At 39.4% G+C, this 17,898-nt stretch overlaps 1 protein-coding gene across 1 annotated transcript in view; it reads right to left on the bottom strand.

Moving 5' to 3' along the window:
• Nucleotides 1-17,898, bottom strand: part of dve (SATB1_N and homeodomain domain-containing protein dve) — a 343,172-nt gene that overhangs the window by 60,259 nt on the left and 265,015 nt on the right. The window lies entirely within an intron of this gene.

The raw sequence follows: 17,898 nt of genomic DNA, 5'->3' as shown, positions 1-17,898 counted from the left end.
ATGGGAAATACCGTTGTCCTGGCACAGTCGTGCAAGTTAGAGTGTTCTAAAACCGTTAGGCTTCTCCATGATCGTAAATCGTCGTCGTTATACCTGTTATAGAAGACTACGCAGATGAAATCATAATAGTATAATTCGATACAAGTGCGATCGGGTGGCAGAGAGTGTGGAGTGTCGCAAGTGTATTTTTTATTAGTGATGCTACTACGTCCAGTGAGTGCCGAATTGTGTCATTTTTCGTTTATATTAGTGAAACGTTTCGAAAAAGGTAATTTTCCTTTATACTTCTGACTGTTCGTTTACAAGTAAGATAATAGTAATTTATGCTACAAGGGCTGAAAAGTATTTTGGGAACGTATTTTGTCAATTGTGATCCAACATGTACGTTAAATATTTTTCAGACCGTGTGGGAGAGGCCCGACTGACCGAGTCTTGTTACTGCCCAAGGGAGGTACCAAAGGCCATAAGCGACTCCTTACCTCCCTACGGCAATAAAAGTGCGAGGTTAGGGCATGCAGAGTGACATAAAAGGCAGCTTTCGACACGAGCAAAACATACCAGCAGAAAAAATACAAAATTATTGATATTAAATTGTTATCAATGTATTGATATTTATTATACTATCTATTATTTAATGAAGAAAAAATGGAAAAGTAAATGTTCGATAATAATTTAGGATTAAGAAAAAATTACTGTAAGACAATAATGCATAATAAAATGTACTGCAAAAAAAGGTAATTCTTTTTATTTTTGTTTTTGAAAAAATTCACATGCATGAAAAAAATTTTTTCATTAAAGGGTCGATCTATAATCAATAATCTTCTTTAGGGAAGGAAGGTAGAGATGGTAGATTCATTATCAGAATGGGCGAAAGAAAAAGTTAAGAAGAAATGGCTTTGGAAAAACCCAAATTTTTTTTGGGAATCATCGACCATTTACTCCCTCTTTAATTAGGTCCTCAGGTATATGATAACCAATGGCTACTTGACTTAAATGGTCGACCACCAACGATGGAGAGTCTTATGGATACGGGATGGCGTTACCAATGGGCGTCCATAAATTGGTCAAACACCATTTGAGAACAATCGTTTGCGACCTTTTGAAATATGGCATTGGAAATATAGGTAAATGTAGTAATCCATATAACATTCTCCAACATTCTCAAACGTCTGGAAATTTATTATATGATTGGGTCCACATAGAAAATTCGATTTTTACAACCAGTACTAGTTACCTATACTTGTATTGTTTTAGACGATTCTTGGAAGGATATATGAACCCACGTTAATCATCATTTTTGACAAATAAAATCACATTTCATGATACGATTGTGCCGCCAAATTATATAAAACGGTAAGTGTAAGCTTTTGAAATGCAGATGTTTGCTGACTGTCCAGTTTCGTTTCCTTGATCCATAACATATTATTATTCATGTCACTCAAAACTATTGAAACAACTGATTCGCATAAGATTTAATTTAGTAAATTGAGGTCGAAATTACTGTGGAATATTTCCAATAATCCGATATAACATCCGACAATAATTTCCTAACCTATACCTAATGCGGTTTATAGGTATGGTGATTAATATAGTTGGTGTGTTCTTTGGTATTCGTTATTGACGTTTTGTTACCTGTGTTAACTCGTAACGTCCGGATTATTATAATTACTATTTTTTACAAAAAAAGATCGACCAATCTCCTTAAAAGAGTCGAAAAAATCAATAATAGACTTTTTTAGGAGTCTAAATATTTTTTCACGCATGAGAGGTTAACATACCGAGCCGAAGGTAAAAAAAAATTGAAATAAATTAGGGATTTCGACAGAAAAAATCTTGATAGTGCCAACCAGGATTCGAACCCGGGTCTTCTAGTCACGGGTCGAAGACTTTTCTTTAGAATATGTTCATTTAGGTCCTTGAACTATACAGCAGTGACAAGACATAAAACGAACTTCTCGAGAAAAACAAGCTTTATGAGTATTCAACAAACATGGTATGTTGAAAAAAGTGGGCTATATTGAGGCATCTCACCGTTCTTCAAGATCTATTATAGTTGCAAATTTTGAAGATAAAGTATGTTGTTGTTTTGTTTGAATAAATTCAAGTTCTAGGTATTTCAACTTTTTGGCGTTGTTTGTGTGGAGAATAGTACTTGACCATAGGAAAAAACCATAGTTGAACTTTAGAGTTCGAATTAAAGTGACTACTGTTTACAAATCTTTACGAAGAGATGGTATGGTTGACGGGGAGTCATCTATCGCAGTCATCTATCTCTGGTTTCTGCTTGGCAATTAGGTCGATGGCTGATGCCATCGGTATTCTTGCCGTGATTATCCAATCCTGTTTTCGGCTCCGTTATGTATTTGCCATCTTCGCCCAGTCACCAGCATTGAGGTTTTCGATGAATGCTGTCCAACGAGTCACTTTTTGGTCGCTGTAGAAGATCGCTGTAAGGAGCTTTGGTATGTTGCATCTGCTTTCTTTCACTGGGATTGTTTTGCCGCGGGGAACCTCGGTAGGCGATATATCCTCAGAGTGTTTTGAACGTTCTGGATTAGGCCAAGTTTACCCAAGTGTTTAAAAGCTTGGGGTTGCACATAGCTAGTTTCAGTAGCCAGGCTAGTTTTTATCCTGTTATTTTGATGAGAAAATTGTCAACTCTAGGCATATGGGCTTTGTTGTACAGGGTTTGATTGCAGACCATATGGGTGTACTGAGAGTATACAGATTTGTCCATGTAGAGTACAACTCCGATACTTTACCATTCCAGTAATTGCATTTTTTGAGCTACAGAGTCGGACATCTTCCACCAGACATATGGTTCGGGCGCGGTGTGAGATGACCTGGTTGGAGAAGAGTCGGCACAGTTATTGGAATCGGTTTGATGCCTTTCCGAACATATCAATTTACTGAGAGCAGCGACCAAGATGATCAATGTCAATTCCAAGATATCTGCCTAATTGTTTGATGGGCATTGTGACTTGTTCTTTGGTTGGCTTGAATGTACTAATTTTTAGTGAGTTAATTCTGGTTCTACTGCATATCTTCATTGCTTGAACTGGTCGTGGTATCAAAATATTCTCGCAATTGAGAAGGTTCATTCTTAAATTCCACATAGCATAGTACGTGCTTATGTTGTTGACTACTGCTTGTAGAGTGCGCATGGATATTTTTAACACTGTGTTCTGTTATGTACACTATCAAGTCATCTGCCTAGGCAATTGAGTGGGTGTTGAGCCCAAAGGAGTTGAGGATATCACTTGTGAAGATGGAGAAGAAGCAGCAGGAGTTAACAATGCCATGCTGAAGGCTTTCGACAATCGAGAATTTTTGGCCGGAGATGCGCGTTCCGTTTGTCGTGTAGAACAGGGCCCGGCATCCTTCAGGTAGTCGGGAGCCAGCCTATTACTAGGGTCGGGATAATCCTCTCATCCTAATGAGTACCCAATTAGACAACCATTGGGAGCGAATAAGTCCCAGCAGTGACAATATTGCTGCCAGCCACGTAGAATGGCGTGCCAGTCGCATAAAAATGGCTGACCCGCCAGAATTGGCGCAAATTTTCAGTTTCAAATTTTAAATAAAAAATAGAAAAATTAAAATTTACAATGAAAAACCCTCAAGAATATATTTAGGAATTGGTTTTCGGTAATTATTATTTTCCTACCAAATAATGCCACTCTAAGTGTGAAAAATAAACATTTGCCACGGTTATTTTTGGAAGATTCTATTATATATTAGATTATATTCCTGATGGTTTTTTTCATCCCAATTTCAACCAATCAAATGCTGGCATTTTTCGTCACGTCGTACAAGTAAAACCGTTTTACTTGGGATATTTTTCGAATATTTCCTCGTTTGTTGCTAAGCAATGACAATATCCAATAAACAATTGGTACGCGTTTCAAACCCCAAAACTGTCATTAGAAAAAATGAAGTTCAAAGACTTTACCTCGACATGAGCCGATTTGAAGGAGAATCCTTGGACATTATTGATCAACAAATTGAAAAAAAATTGAAAATTGAGATTTCCTAATGAAACCGTTTTACTGTTACCATATGAAATGTCACACATTTAATTGCTTGAAATTGGAATGAAAAAAAAATCCAGCCAAGTCCCCCTCGACCTTGAAAATTAATCGGATATTTCCCGAGAGTTTCGTTGCGTATTTTATTTGTTTCATTGCTGCAAATATCGTCTGGAGACAAAATAATTGTCAAGGCAGATTCCTCATCATGAAAACATCGAAAAAATAATTTTTCCTCATATTGCTGCCTATTTCGAATAAAAAAACTTATATTTATAATTCAAATTGATGGAAAATCAAAATTCCCGCTCGATCGCACGGTGGCCCTCTGCCGGTATCGGTCGCACCAGAGCTCAAGCAGAGAGAGATATCGAATTAGAGCAGGTAGTTTTGTTAAGTGGATGAGGACCCTCTCCCAGCTCTGACTAAGGAAGCTCGGTTGCCGGGCCCTGGTGTAGAATAAGCGGGAATCATGTCCCGAAACAGTTTCACCAGTTTGTCTGAGAACTTTTTCTTGAGGGTGAAGATTAACCCGTCTAGCCATACCGAGTTGAACACTATTTCCAAGTCTATGACAGTTGCGCCTATCATGACCTTGAGGTAGAGATCCTTATTGGCACTTGCACGGAATTTATGTATGACATGTGTGGTGGAATGATAGTGGCAGAACCCAAATTGGTTGTCGGGAATCATTTAGTTTTGAGTGCAGTACTTGATGATTGAATTACCAATGACAATTTTATAGACTTTGCTGAAGTTCGGTGATAGGTTGATTAGACGATAGCTGGAGGGCTCGTCGCTGGGCTTGTTTTTCTTCAGGATTAGGATGACTCGGGGGCTTTTCCAGCTGCTGGGGACGTAGTTTCTATTGAGAGCTTTGTTGACTGAAAATACTTGTTTATACTTTCTTCGGAAGGGTTGCTGGGTGTGTTTTTGTGCTGAAAGTAGTTATGCTTGTATCCTTGAGTTATTCTTGTTGGAGCGAATTTTTGAAGTCAGTGACGTTTGGAACTTATTTCTTTCAGGCGAGTTTTGTTATTGAGATGTCGAAGGCAGTTGATAGTCTCATGAAAGGCTCCAATTCGGTTAGTTTACTCACTGAATCAGAGAAGACGTACTTGTTCTCGCCGAGATGGGTGTCGTAGAGAGTTTTCCCTGAGTTAATGACTAGAGTGTTAATGTCATTATCAGCAGGGAACAGAATATTTGCTAGGCCCGGATTTGTTTTTCGGCGAAAAATTCTGTACAATTCCCGTAATTAATTACCTTGCAGACGTTACTCCAATGCGTTTCTATTACAGCTCTAAATTCAAGGTTGATGACCTCGCTGGTTGGCGCGATGAAGAATTTGATGGCGTTGGCTGGTCTTGATTTGGATCTGGGGTCTGCAGCGAGTCTGCAATGTAGCATCATGAGGACAGAGGATTTTTTTTCAGTCGGATAATTTTTTTGGTGAGATATTTCTCGGTGTAACCAGTAGGTAAGGGGTTAGGTACTGTAGCGCTAATTTCTCGCGTGATGTTGATGGAGAGTAACCAGTCCTCTATCTCTTGCTTATCGAAGCTTCTGTCGCTAGGCACGTTGACATCGTAACTACTTTCCATCGTTGAGAGGTGTGGATGCTCAGTATATATAATTGTCTATTCTCTGTTACTTTGAGTTTACCTGTGGTGCGTTCGACAACAGGATTATTTTTTTAGTATGGGCTTGTTACTAGTGCGTAGAGGATGTTATTTTTTATGAGGAATGCAGTACCACCACCTTGATGTGCATTGTGCCTGTCCGTGGGGTAGAAAGTATGATTGTAGGAAAGTGTTTCGCGATCAGTTTCGTTGAAGTTCTGCAGGTAGTTTCTTCTTTGATGCGCTATGAGAGAGTTGCTGTTTATTGCTGTGATCTTGAGGTGCGTAATATACGGGGGTGCTAGCCGAGCAGGTTGAATATCTACATTGGTGTATCGGGGGCTAATGTTCATTAGTGAGCAATAATCCAGTTCATTAGTGGTTGCTGGGGAGTGGAAGGATGAGTATTGTGGCATAGGTTAATTGCGGGCTAACATGCGTGTTTGCTTCAAAAATATTTTCCTGGGTTTTAATGAGGGCGGATTGATTTTTTTATTCAGGAAAGACATGGAACTTTTGTAATAAAGGCATCTTTTGTAGGAGGCAGGTTGGCCATGTTGGCCATAGTATACTTGAGGCTCTGCATATCGCAGTTGTTGAAGATAGAGCATGTACCTGGCTCGGGGGACTCTGCATTTCGCGCACCTGGAGGTGAGGTTGCGTAGGTGTTCCCAGTATACTCTTTGATAAGCTCGGACCTTGAATTTCATTAGGTCAGAGAGGTAACTGTCATGCGTCGTTTATAGTAAATAATGGTGTTGAGGTCTGGATTTATTGAAAGAGATTTTAGTAATTTACATAATATTGACATTAGTGCATTTCATATCAATAATTTCCTTTGAGAGATAGTCCTCATCCCCGTTGAGGCATTGTGAAATGATTGACTTAGAACGTAAAGCCTTAGGTCCGTAAGTGTAAATTTTCAGGGTTCCTATTGTGAGGAAGTCCAGACTTTTGTTGATGATGTCAAGGTGTATGGGGGAGATCGTCACCGTGGGGGTTTCGGTATCTTGATTTGCGTGGAAAGGCTCTTCGGGCAACCCGAAGGGTTTGAGTTCTACAATTGCCGCGTTTATGGAGGAGTTGGTGAGGTGTATCGGCGGGCGGTTATTTTTATGTTTGGTGTGTGTTGAGAAGTGCTGCTGTCTAGTTGTGAGTACCCTTGATGTAGAGCTCCTGAGTGGTCGATTTCGTTGCTAACATCGTCTCGAAACATCTCGAAAGTTACTGCCCGGATTCTAACCGGATTCTTCCAATTACGTGCTGGGACTTTACCAATTAAGCTAGTCGGGTACCGAAATTTCTCATTCTCAAGATTCTCTCTGAGGGTTCGGATACCAGCACCACCTACTTTCATTAGGCGCAGATAAAACCCTTAGTCCACATCGAACACCCGCGTCCCGTTTAGTCATGGTAACTTCACCGGGTCGATTCCCAGCGAGGTTAAAATAATAGGGTTTTTTCATCGATAATTACAATGAGGATCCATTAAGAGCGGTTATATATAATGAAAAAAAAAATACTTATCAATCACATAGTGGGAAAAAACGTGTTAGGGTAAGACCATGTTTCGGAACAGTATGATCACGCTGACGATGGCTGTTGCCTATTTTGGAAACCCATCCAACTGTGCTAAGGGGTCTAGCGCCAATGTACAGGTGTTCCAACTGGGTGATTCGAAAGGGCGTTCTCGATTTAGACCAGAGACCAACGGCGAGGTGAAGGGACTAGTGCCGCCGTGATCCCGTCGAGCCAATTGGTGGTTGTGGGGTAACGGATGAGTCACAGACGCTGAGATGTTCAGACTTCAGGGAGAAGGCCCTGAGAGATCTCGAGACAGTCGAACTTGAGGGCTGATTTCGAGCAGATGCTTCAGGAGGTCAGCATCATTTGGTGGCAATAGTCCCGCTGCAGTTACGATGGGTACGTGTTTCCAATCTTGGATTGGGATAGCCAGAGACGGACACCTATGCGTCCCCGACTAGTGAAGTGGATTACTCCCCGGCTGCGGAACGAACGTTTCCTGCCACAGAGAACCATCTCCAGTGTGAAACTCATGGTGTTGGGGTGAATTAAAGGTTGGGAATTGAGTTGGTTATAGCTGGCGATGAGAATGCTGTTACTAAGCTGCCTCTAGTTGGGGTGGACATTCGGCCATTGAGCACTGTCCCTGGATGCCAGTGTGGCATGTGCCACGGAATACTTGATTCGCAGGTGGTCTTGTCTCTTTCAGGAGCGAGTCACTATGGAGGAGAGTAGAAGGCACGTAAGTGATGGCGACATCGCCCCGTGAAAGACCTGGGGAGTCTGTTCCCCGATAGTTTTCGCTTAACGATACCTCATGCGCAGCTGAAGTGGGTAATCAGAGTTATTCAGACATTGGTGAACCGCACCCACTTTATCGCGTCATGCTGATGCTGGTTCGGCATTATAAAACCCACCACCGAAACCCCACAGAGTAAACCAACTTCTTTCGCGGCTCGTTTTAGCCAGGTTTGCGAGAAACATCTAGATGGCGCCCAATCATGGGTGATAGAGACGATAGCCACAATAGTTCGACGATTATCCCGGCGTGTTGACACGGGGAAAAATTCTTTTAGAAGACTGAACGCCAAAGAAATGAACTGAATCACTGGAGCTCATCAAACTAAAAAGAAAACAGTATCGGCCTATAGAGGGAAAATTTATCTGCCACTTTCTACATCCCACACTGTATATCCAACCCGATCGCGCATCGCGCGTGCTGCATCGAGCTGCTTGCGCAAGAAAAAGGCGGACCATAAGGCCTCAAGTAATTGTTGAGACCGAAAAACTCCAACATTTTTTTTCATTCCAATTATTTATACTAGACAATTGTTTTTGGCAGAAATAGATGGATTATTTTTTCCTCTGTATGCTAATATTTTTTTCTCTTCAGTTGGATGGACTAAATTGATGCAGTTTATTTTCTTGGTGTTCAGCCTATAAACAACAATAATTTTTAATCGACTTAGGGGCACGCGGTTTGGATTATCTTTCACAATTTTGATATAATGTTTATAGGGCATTTTCAGGCATCCATTGGTATTTTTCAATCGACATGGAGTACAGTAGAATTCATAGCATTAATTTATTGTTTCAAAATTTTGGTACTGAGACGCTTTCGTCATGGAGGCAGCACTTTGACGACGAGCACAACAACGTCTTCTCGAAAAATTGATTAATAGTTGACCTTGCTCATCACTATCCTGAAATTTTGGGCTTAGATTAGAAAGCTATTGACGCATCTTTCATAAAAGGGTCTAGCCTACTAGGCATGGTGAATCTGCCTAGGCGAGTTGCAAGGCGCCAATTTTTCAACATTTTTTATGATTCAAAAAGATAATTCTGTGGGAAATTCCAGATTTTTATCTTGATTCGCTGATTATTATTAATTGAAAAATGTAATTATTCAATTTTATTTCATTTATCATTCTAAAAATCGTGTTGAAAATTCATAACTCACGTGTTTTATATACTATTTTATGTTATTGGACCCATAATCCGCAATTCTAGCGAGCGAAGTGAGGTTACAATGACAAGATTACGGTCGCCTATAACATAAATGAATTTACCTTTGTTATCTACGAATTCTGTGGAGTGTCACTGTTATTCAAATCTGACAAGTTGCTCTAAGATATAATAACTGTCAATGGGTATGGGCCTAGTACATACCTATTGTTTGGTGATTTGATCTATTAAAATGAATCAATAACTTCGATTAAATTACGGTGGCTAAAACGAATCAGTGAAGCTGAGTTTGAAATTTAATTAATGTAAGGTGTCGACAGGAAAGCTGATGTGATTGTTTCTGCGATTTTAATTGAAAATAGTGAAAATAGCGGAATCAAAAATGTATCGTCTTCACAAATGTAATGGGCAGAATTATCGTCTATCAAAAAGCCGATGATGATGTATATAACAATAAATAAGTTGACGGGATGTGTTGGGAACAATAATACGTCCAGTAGCTACTACACAGGAATGCAATGATAAAGATGTTGACCCAAGCATTTTTGATGGGTGGTCTTGAATTGGAGCAGTTAAAATATTTATCTGATTGTGATGCTGCAGCGAAAATGTGGCCACAACTACAAACCGTGCGTTCTCAGAAAAGCGATCAGTCGGCACATGTACTTTTGGATCAATCTTTTTATTACAAGTGGAAATCATAAAATAAGATGACGGAACCTGTAGCAGAAGTCGTATCTCTTGCTCGAAAGCTTACAGACAGGGGCATGGAGCAAAAAGATCCAGTTATCATTACCAACATTCTTGGGAGGTTACCGATTATTACCAGGAGGAGTTACCGGGAGTATAATAACGTGAGGACAGCTTGGCATGCCGTTCTGAAAGCGAGTCATCAAACTATTGAGAAGCTAATAGAGCATTAGGTGAATGAGGAGGTAGTTGTGAACAGGAATGATGCCTTGATCGAGATAGTGATAATTCAGTATTCTTTGGCAGAGCTCTATTCAATTAAATGTCAACAAGAGACCGAGGACAGCGTCGGGGTGGACATCGAGATCAAGGTCGAGGGATTGGTACTCAGAGTACTAGGCATGAGTTAGATAATTCTTATTTTTACAATAATCAAAATCAAAGGCGTTCGAGATGGAGACTAGGAAAGTATACCTCTTGCTGTTAGCCAGGTCATTGGTCATTTAAGGTTGTTGTCGTGTAAAGCCGTTTTTCGACAGATTTTTTTAAAATTTTTGCTATAGATAGCTCTTAAAATTCCCTCCAAAATGAGCACAACAAAAAACCAATTGTCAGTTTCTGAGCTGTTCAAATGCATTTCACCGTTTTTATTTAAAAAAAAAAACACTGGACATTTTTTGATGAAATTAACACAGAACGTAGAAATAGTGACCACCAATATACTTTAAAAAAAAAAAAGTGATCGTCACTTTCGTAGTAGAGCAATAAATTTGCAAAGTAGCATTATTTCTCCCAGTGGGCGGAATGCATGGGTTAGTTGCGCGTGACGTGACAATAACGCTTTTTGCTCGAGTGGCGCGAATCTATTTGGAATTGTCAATGACGAATCAAAGGGACGATTCATAAATAAAATAAATACATTGAGTGAGAAAGAGAGAGACATGAAAACAGAGACACGCTGCGCGCGGTTGCCACGATCGGCACCATTTAGCGTTAGCTGTGTGTACATGTATCCATGCATGGTAGATTCTTGTGTGAGTCGAGTGGAACTGTACACCCGCAAAAATTTATATTTTAACTCGTATTCCCCGCTTAGCGGAAGATCAACCCGGAGCGTAGTAAATTTTAAGCCTGACTCTCTCGCGACAACAACCTTAACAAGATTTACTCAAAATAATTTTTCTGTACGCATTGGAGACGGCTTCAGCAGATTTATAGCAGAAAAAAAAAGATGGTTCACAAAGAATATTAATGATTACCGATTGATAAAAATCTGTTGTCGATCACGAAAGTGACAGAAAAAGGAATTGGAGTCTTTTTTGAGGAAGGAGGTTAGAAAGTTCTGTTGGTCACAGGAGGTGTCCTGCTAATTGAAGGGGTTCCAACCTCTGTCTTCCCTGGCGGACCATTCGAGATCTACTCGATAAGCCCTCGATAGAGTGAATCGTGTTGTGCACTGAGTCGATAGGTGTTCGAGATTGAGTCGATGGTAATGTGGATCCATATTACCATCGACTCAATCTCGAACACCTATCGACTCAGTGCACAACTCGATTCCACCCTATCGAGTGGTCCGCCAGGGTTGTGCTAACGCAAATGGAGCTCGTGGTGAAACATTGAATACGTCTCATGAGAGTCCGAAGCACGTAAATTCTAAGGCATTAAGGGAAATGATACAGCGAGAAAATGTTGATGATTTGCAGGTTTCAGAGACTTCAGGTGAAAAGTCTTGTTGCTCAGGATGTATCTACGGCAAACAGCACCGTAGGAGTTTCACGAAAAAAAAGCAGTAAGGGCCAGAACACCACGAGAAATTTTCCAGAGGGACTTGCGTAGAAAAATGCCAATTCAATCAATTGGTGGGGCTAATTACTTTACGTTTCTGAAGAGAATTATACCAGGTTACGTCCATTTCTTTAAAGATAAAAGTGATGTTTTGGAATTTCTGCAGCAGTTTTGTGCTGCTGTTCGAGCTGATGCACATGAGGTTAAATGATTGAAGTCACATTGTGGTTTACAGTTTTGCTTGGTCAAGCAAAGGAATTTATATTATCCAAAGCAATCAAATACAATGTATCAACACCTAGGACTACAAAACAAAATGGATATACAGAAAGGCAGATTAAGAGTGTTGTAGACACAGCTAAGTCAATGCTTCATGCACGATGTCTTCCACAATATTTGTGCGCTGAAGCTGCTGGGTCAGCTGTGTATATTAAAAATCGAATTGCATCTCATACACTTCGTGAGACTAGTAGTTTTGAAGGATGGTTTGAATCAAAACCATCTGTTTCTTATCTTCGTATTTTTGCTAGTGAATTTTATGTCCATGTACCCAAGGAGCGCTACACGAAATGGGAGATGAACTCAACGAAATGACTAAGAACACAATGCTTCTGGTCTGTTTCATCCATCCTATGGATGGTCCATATCAGGAGAGATGTAATTTCCACGAAAGATCAGACAAAAGGTTTTTGAAGTGAAATACTCCCTCTGGTGCAACAGAATTAGGAGAAGATTTGCACACTATGCCAATGTTTTTGAGCAGTGCTTTTAATGTCAATTTTGCGGTGAAGTACAATTCTGTTTGAACCTTGCTGGCAGCTGCAGCAGTTAAAATCTTCAACTATATTAATTTAACTTTAAGACGGCGTCCCTACATGGTGAGCCCGCGGAAGAGATATAGATACAGCAACCTTAAGGTTTCGTTGAGGATGATCGAGTTTGTCCGCTAAAAAGAGCTTATATTGACTAAAGCAGGCACCACATCAATGGAATAAGAAAATTGTGAATTTTCTCCGAAATTATGGTCTAATACAATCAAGGTCCGATCCGTGGATTATCTGTTACTTTCCAGAAGAAGCGAATGAATGTTTATATCTGGCTTTGTATGCCGATGATTGGTAGTTAACTCATGTATTTGAAGATAGAAACTCCAACGATTACGTACTGGAATGATCTTAAGAGAATTTTTAAATATTTTAAAGGAACCATCTCTGAGGAAATTCATTTTCGCCTAAATTCTAGTGATACAAGGTTGATATCTTATTCAGATGCTGATTGGGCTGGGGATGTTAATACTAGGCGTAACACAAAAGGTTCGATACATTTCTTGAACTCTGGTCCGATTCGTTGGAGTTCTAAGAAATAAAGAATTACTGCTTCAGTGTTACAAAAAATGTTAGTTTTTCTCGTAATTTTTTTTCTCTGGAACGTTCACAAATCCTATTTATTTATTCGTTACCGAAACCAGATTCCGATCTGGCTGCATATTATTTATTTGGACATGGAAAATAAACAGTGACGAATACACACTGAAGCAATTGCGAACGATTAGTTTATAGAATCCTGACGTATTCGGGTGACCATTTTTTAAAAATTCATTAATCGGAACAGGGCATTCAGTTATGAATGTAACAAATAACGTGTAACGGGATTTTAGAAAATTCTTCACATTAAACTCGATTTTTGGATCCCATGAACTAAGTTCTTTGATATGTCTGCTATCTCGATCCTCCCCGGGAATTTTTCGAATCGTCGAAGGGCGTGAGAACTGGGGCCCGAGTGCTTAGGGAGTTAGGAGGCCTGCAGGCAGGCGCCAGCACAGGGCGGGCACGTACAAACACTCCCAGTTCCTCTATAAGGCTTCCTGGCATTCAGCATAGGACTCATAATGGCGTATGAGAGACCATGTTAAATGGAGCGGGAGTTCAACGGCTAATCTTCGGAGGAGTTATCCGAAAGGGGTCAGCTGCGACGTTTGAATTCGGCATGCTCCAGGACAGCGAGGGCAATACGTCCCGGCTCACGGCAGCCCACCCAACTGCAGTCGAGCGTGGGGGTCACCGGCAATATTGCTCAGACTGACCACTCACTGGACAGAGCCGCTTTGGCTGGCTCCCAGTGCGAACCACTAGCAGCCTAGCGCCATTAGCTTCCATTGTCCAGGTGATTTTCAGTGTGGAAAAGACCTAGAAGTCAGTGATGGATAAATTTACCTCGATGAAAATTTTTTGAGCTAGTTTCAATGCCCGTGTTTAAAAATACCTTTTGGTAGCAGTCAATGATTTTTTCAGAATCAAGGAAGTAAACACTCGAATTTTTAACATCAGCACACAGGAACACCCAATGATTCTTATTAACGTTCAGGGGGAAACAATCAATAATTTGTCACGCCAGGAATTCTGAAATTGCCGGTAAAAGTGTGTCGGCAGGGGTTTTCTACCCATTGTCTTTCCCGAGATAATAAACAAACTGACTTCGCACGAAAGATATGGTAAGCTTTAACTTTCCTGATATTATACTGAGCAAACTATTGTTGAGTAACTTGGGGTAATCCTCAGATCTGATGAGCACATCTTTGGTGAGATCCTTTAGGGCACTTGTAACAACAATTAAAAATATTCGTGGTGATGCAGGGTAATGGTAAAAATCAGGATTGTTCACTGTGTGATTGGTGTTCAATTTTAGAAGCCTGTAACCCTGCCTCTCCGCAATATTCCTCTTCATGTGTTCACGAATGTTATTGAAATACTGGTAGAAAAGGCTTTTCTTATACATCGCTCCGTTTTCGTTATCTGAATCATCCTGAGTTTTATGTTTCATGACAGCAAGAGCTCTGCTGATCTCTCCGCGATGAAGATCAGCGGATGATGAGAGTTCCACAAAAGCTTGAGTTACTTCCACGGTTTAAATTTGAGCTTCCAGAATAGTAAACAACATCTCTTGATAATATAATAAATAACATCTCTTGAATATGCGTAATATAAGAAATTCCAAGTACAATTTGATTTTTCTGTCACAACTTTTCTTAGCATGTGCTATTTTGATATCATTTTCATAAAATGCGCATAACAAAAGAAATTACGAATAACATGAGCTGGTACAGGAATATTATTCTGGATCTCATTATAGGCAAGGTGAAGGTACTGCGAAATCGTGATTTTATACCAGGCTCCTATTAGTGCATTAATGCTGGCACATGACCAGTCAGAAACGCACTTATCGAATGGAGGCCATCACACTCGGTTATCTTCCCAATATTTTCTGATGAATTCTAAATAATTTCGAATTGAGGGGGTGGTATGGTCATTTGTTATGTATTCGACGGAGGGAAAAATTTTTCCATTAATATTAACAACATCGGAATGATAATAAACTCTTTTGGAATGAGGAAATGGTTTTCTAACCACAGAACCAGTTGCATCAAAGAATAATATCAACTTCGAATACATTTTCAAAAAGGAGATCTGTTCTTGACAGCCTACATAAATTTTCCAAGGTGCCAAGAATTGTCGAATGTAGGGGTGTTTATCATTTGCATTAGCAATGCTCAAAATGAGATCGGTAATGTCATCAGCATGGCAATGGTTTTCAGATACTTTTTTCGATCTTGGTTTTTGTAGCACACCGAGAGAATAAATGAATTGGTAGTTATTTTCAGATATTGGGAGTTTTCTCTTCATTTTGAGAATGAGATCCTCATACATTGTGTGAGGCTTAATGTACAATATTTTCCCCGGAATTTGTTGTTGCTTTCTAAAACTTCGATGCCCATATATGAACTATTACCGATATGTGTATTTTTTGAGGTATATATACAGAAGAGCAGGCGCGCCAAGTGGACTTTTTTCCGAAAATCGAATTGGCGATTGGCGAAGTTAGTTACCGTTGGTGGCGTTAGTTTTGTAAAGATCGTTAATTTAAGAGTGCTCGCACATAAATAAAAGTCAGCTAACACATGGGCATATGACAACATGTATCAGCTATGTGTATTCTCAAGCCGGCACTTTGTGGAGGGCTTTGTCTTCTTTAGCGTTTCCAATGGCGACCTTTTCATTCATTTACATTACTGGATTCACTCTTGAGATGTTCAGTCCCTCTAATCAATATGATTTGTGAAGGACATGCTTGGCGTGTGTTGTATTTCACGTATTTTTTTTTTAATAAAACTGAGAATATGTTTTGGGAAAATATGATCATACAATAAAACCTCCACTTGGCAAAATTTTTTCACAAAAGTTTTTTTGTGATTTTTTTATAGTCCTCATACACTGTGTGAGGCTTAACGAATTTCCGTTTGTCCTTTAAACTTTGTCGATTCTCCCCTCGTAATTGATAAGCCATGGGTACATCATGCTTACAATCACCAGGTGTTGCATAAACATTTGCTGAAGTTGGATTGTTCCCGATACTCCCAGGCATTTTGAAATATTGTGAAGCCTTGGGCTGACCGCACCTCATAAAATCAGAGAACCTACCATACCATCGTTATATCTTCTATTGCTCTTGAATCCCAGAATGCATGCCAATTTTAATGCATCCGGCAATTTTTGTTTTCAAATGGCATGAAATTTGTTCAAAAATAAGTTCGTGAACAACATCCCCATTGTGCAAGGTCAATGTACCAACATACTGATACAGTCTTCTCTTGAACTTTTTTGTGATGCAAGCTCCACTACAGTTGTCAATCCCAGGATTTGATTTTACAGTATCACTCTCAGAAGGTTGATTGTCCGAATCACTGTCATTATTCGGCAATGAAGAGGATGATTTCCGATTTTTCTTCAGTCTCTGTTTTATTTCATCGTTCTCTTTGCTTTTCAAACCCCTACGATCATGGAGCCAAGTAAAAACTAAATTGGAACGAAATTTTTCTTTTCGATGTTTTTAAATTTTGAGCTATTTACAAATACCGTTGAAAATGCATTTGTGTGTAGGACCGTTGTTGAGGTGGGCGAATTTCTATGCATAATGTAGAATTGCCACCACCATTCCTTCAACATTAAATTTAAATTTTAATTATTATTCAGTTTTTCCACGTGATTTTTGTTTGAGATGGTTGTTAATTAGTTGAATAATTGTAATAAATTTCGAAGGACAACTAGAATTAACTATGAATCGCACGACGAAAACGGTGGAACTGGGGGTATTCAGGTCTTTTGTAAACGCGATTTGCGCCGATGTGTAGTTTTCAATATGATTAGCCATTGTCATTTCGAAAAAATCCTTAAATCGGACTAGATAAAGCAGGGATGGGAAAACTCTGCTTTATGAGCAAGTCGTGCTCCCGACCTCTATTAGTGTATAACAAAGGGTAGACAAGAGCCTGTTGTGTCGTAAAGGCCCTTCTGATCGGCTGAAATCAACCGAAGTGGGGGTAACACTTAAGAAAAGGAAAAGAGGAGAAATGTCGCTGAAGAAAAGGAAAAGCGGGCAAATGAGTCATAAATGGAAAATGTGAAATTTTCTTCACTATGACGTTTTTATTTATTTTGAAGGCAGACGTTACAAATAAAATTAAAGAACCGGCTGATCAATTTTAGAGGCAAGTAACAAATTCCACATTGTCATGTTCCAGTGGTCCCGCAATTATTTATTGAAGAAATTAAATTGATTGACGTAAAAATGTTAATTGAAGAAAATTTGAAAAAAATATTATTTTCAAACAATATTCTTTTTTTATATGCAGAATCAACATCGGCCGGTAAAAACGGCAATGTTTGATATTTTTTCCTCCACATCTTTTTCGGTAAGGTCGTTAATGGACCAAAAACTTAAAAAGCAAGTTAAAAGATGTCAATAGTTCGGGAAGCTGAATTTCAAGAGCAATTTTATGTTTTTTTTTTTAATCAGTAATAGTTATTTTCATATTCAAAAATATTTTTGTCTATTTGTGAATTTTTAAATTTTTTTTTATATTAATAGCAGCGGCTATTTTTCCCATTTTACCTTTTGGCAGAGGCGTCATGGGACGCTACCCACTACGTGGACTGTGAGGCCCTCCACTACTGTCCCCACTATGATTGTACTAGGACCCTTATAATTGGTATGGTTATAAACTTTTTGTATTCCAACTTGAGTTTATGACTCTGCTCCGAGCTACCTAGAGGCTGCCCATCCCTGAGATAAAGGATTACGATCATCAAAATAAGCGTAGTCGAATCTCGAGTTTATTTATAGATAGCACCACCATCATGGTGGTGGGAGATTCAGGACGAAACACATGAATGTTTAATTCATGCCGGTGAACTCAATCATATACATAAAAAAACTCCATAATAAAAGAA

Source organism: Fopius arisanus, unplaced genomic scaffold, assembly GCF_000806365.1.
Source record: "Fopius arisanus strain USDA-PBARC FA_bdor unplaced genomic scaffold, ASM80636v1 scaffold00034, whole genome shotgun sequence".
In the NCBI taxonomy this organism is placed as follows: Eukaryota; Metazoa; Arthropoda; class Insecta; order Hymenoptera; family Braconidae; genus Fopius; species Fopius arisanus.
Note: the sequence above shows the minus strand (reverse complement) of the source record. Positions and strands in the feature narration are given on the sequence as shown.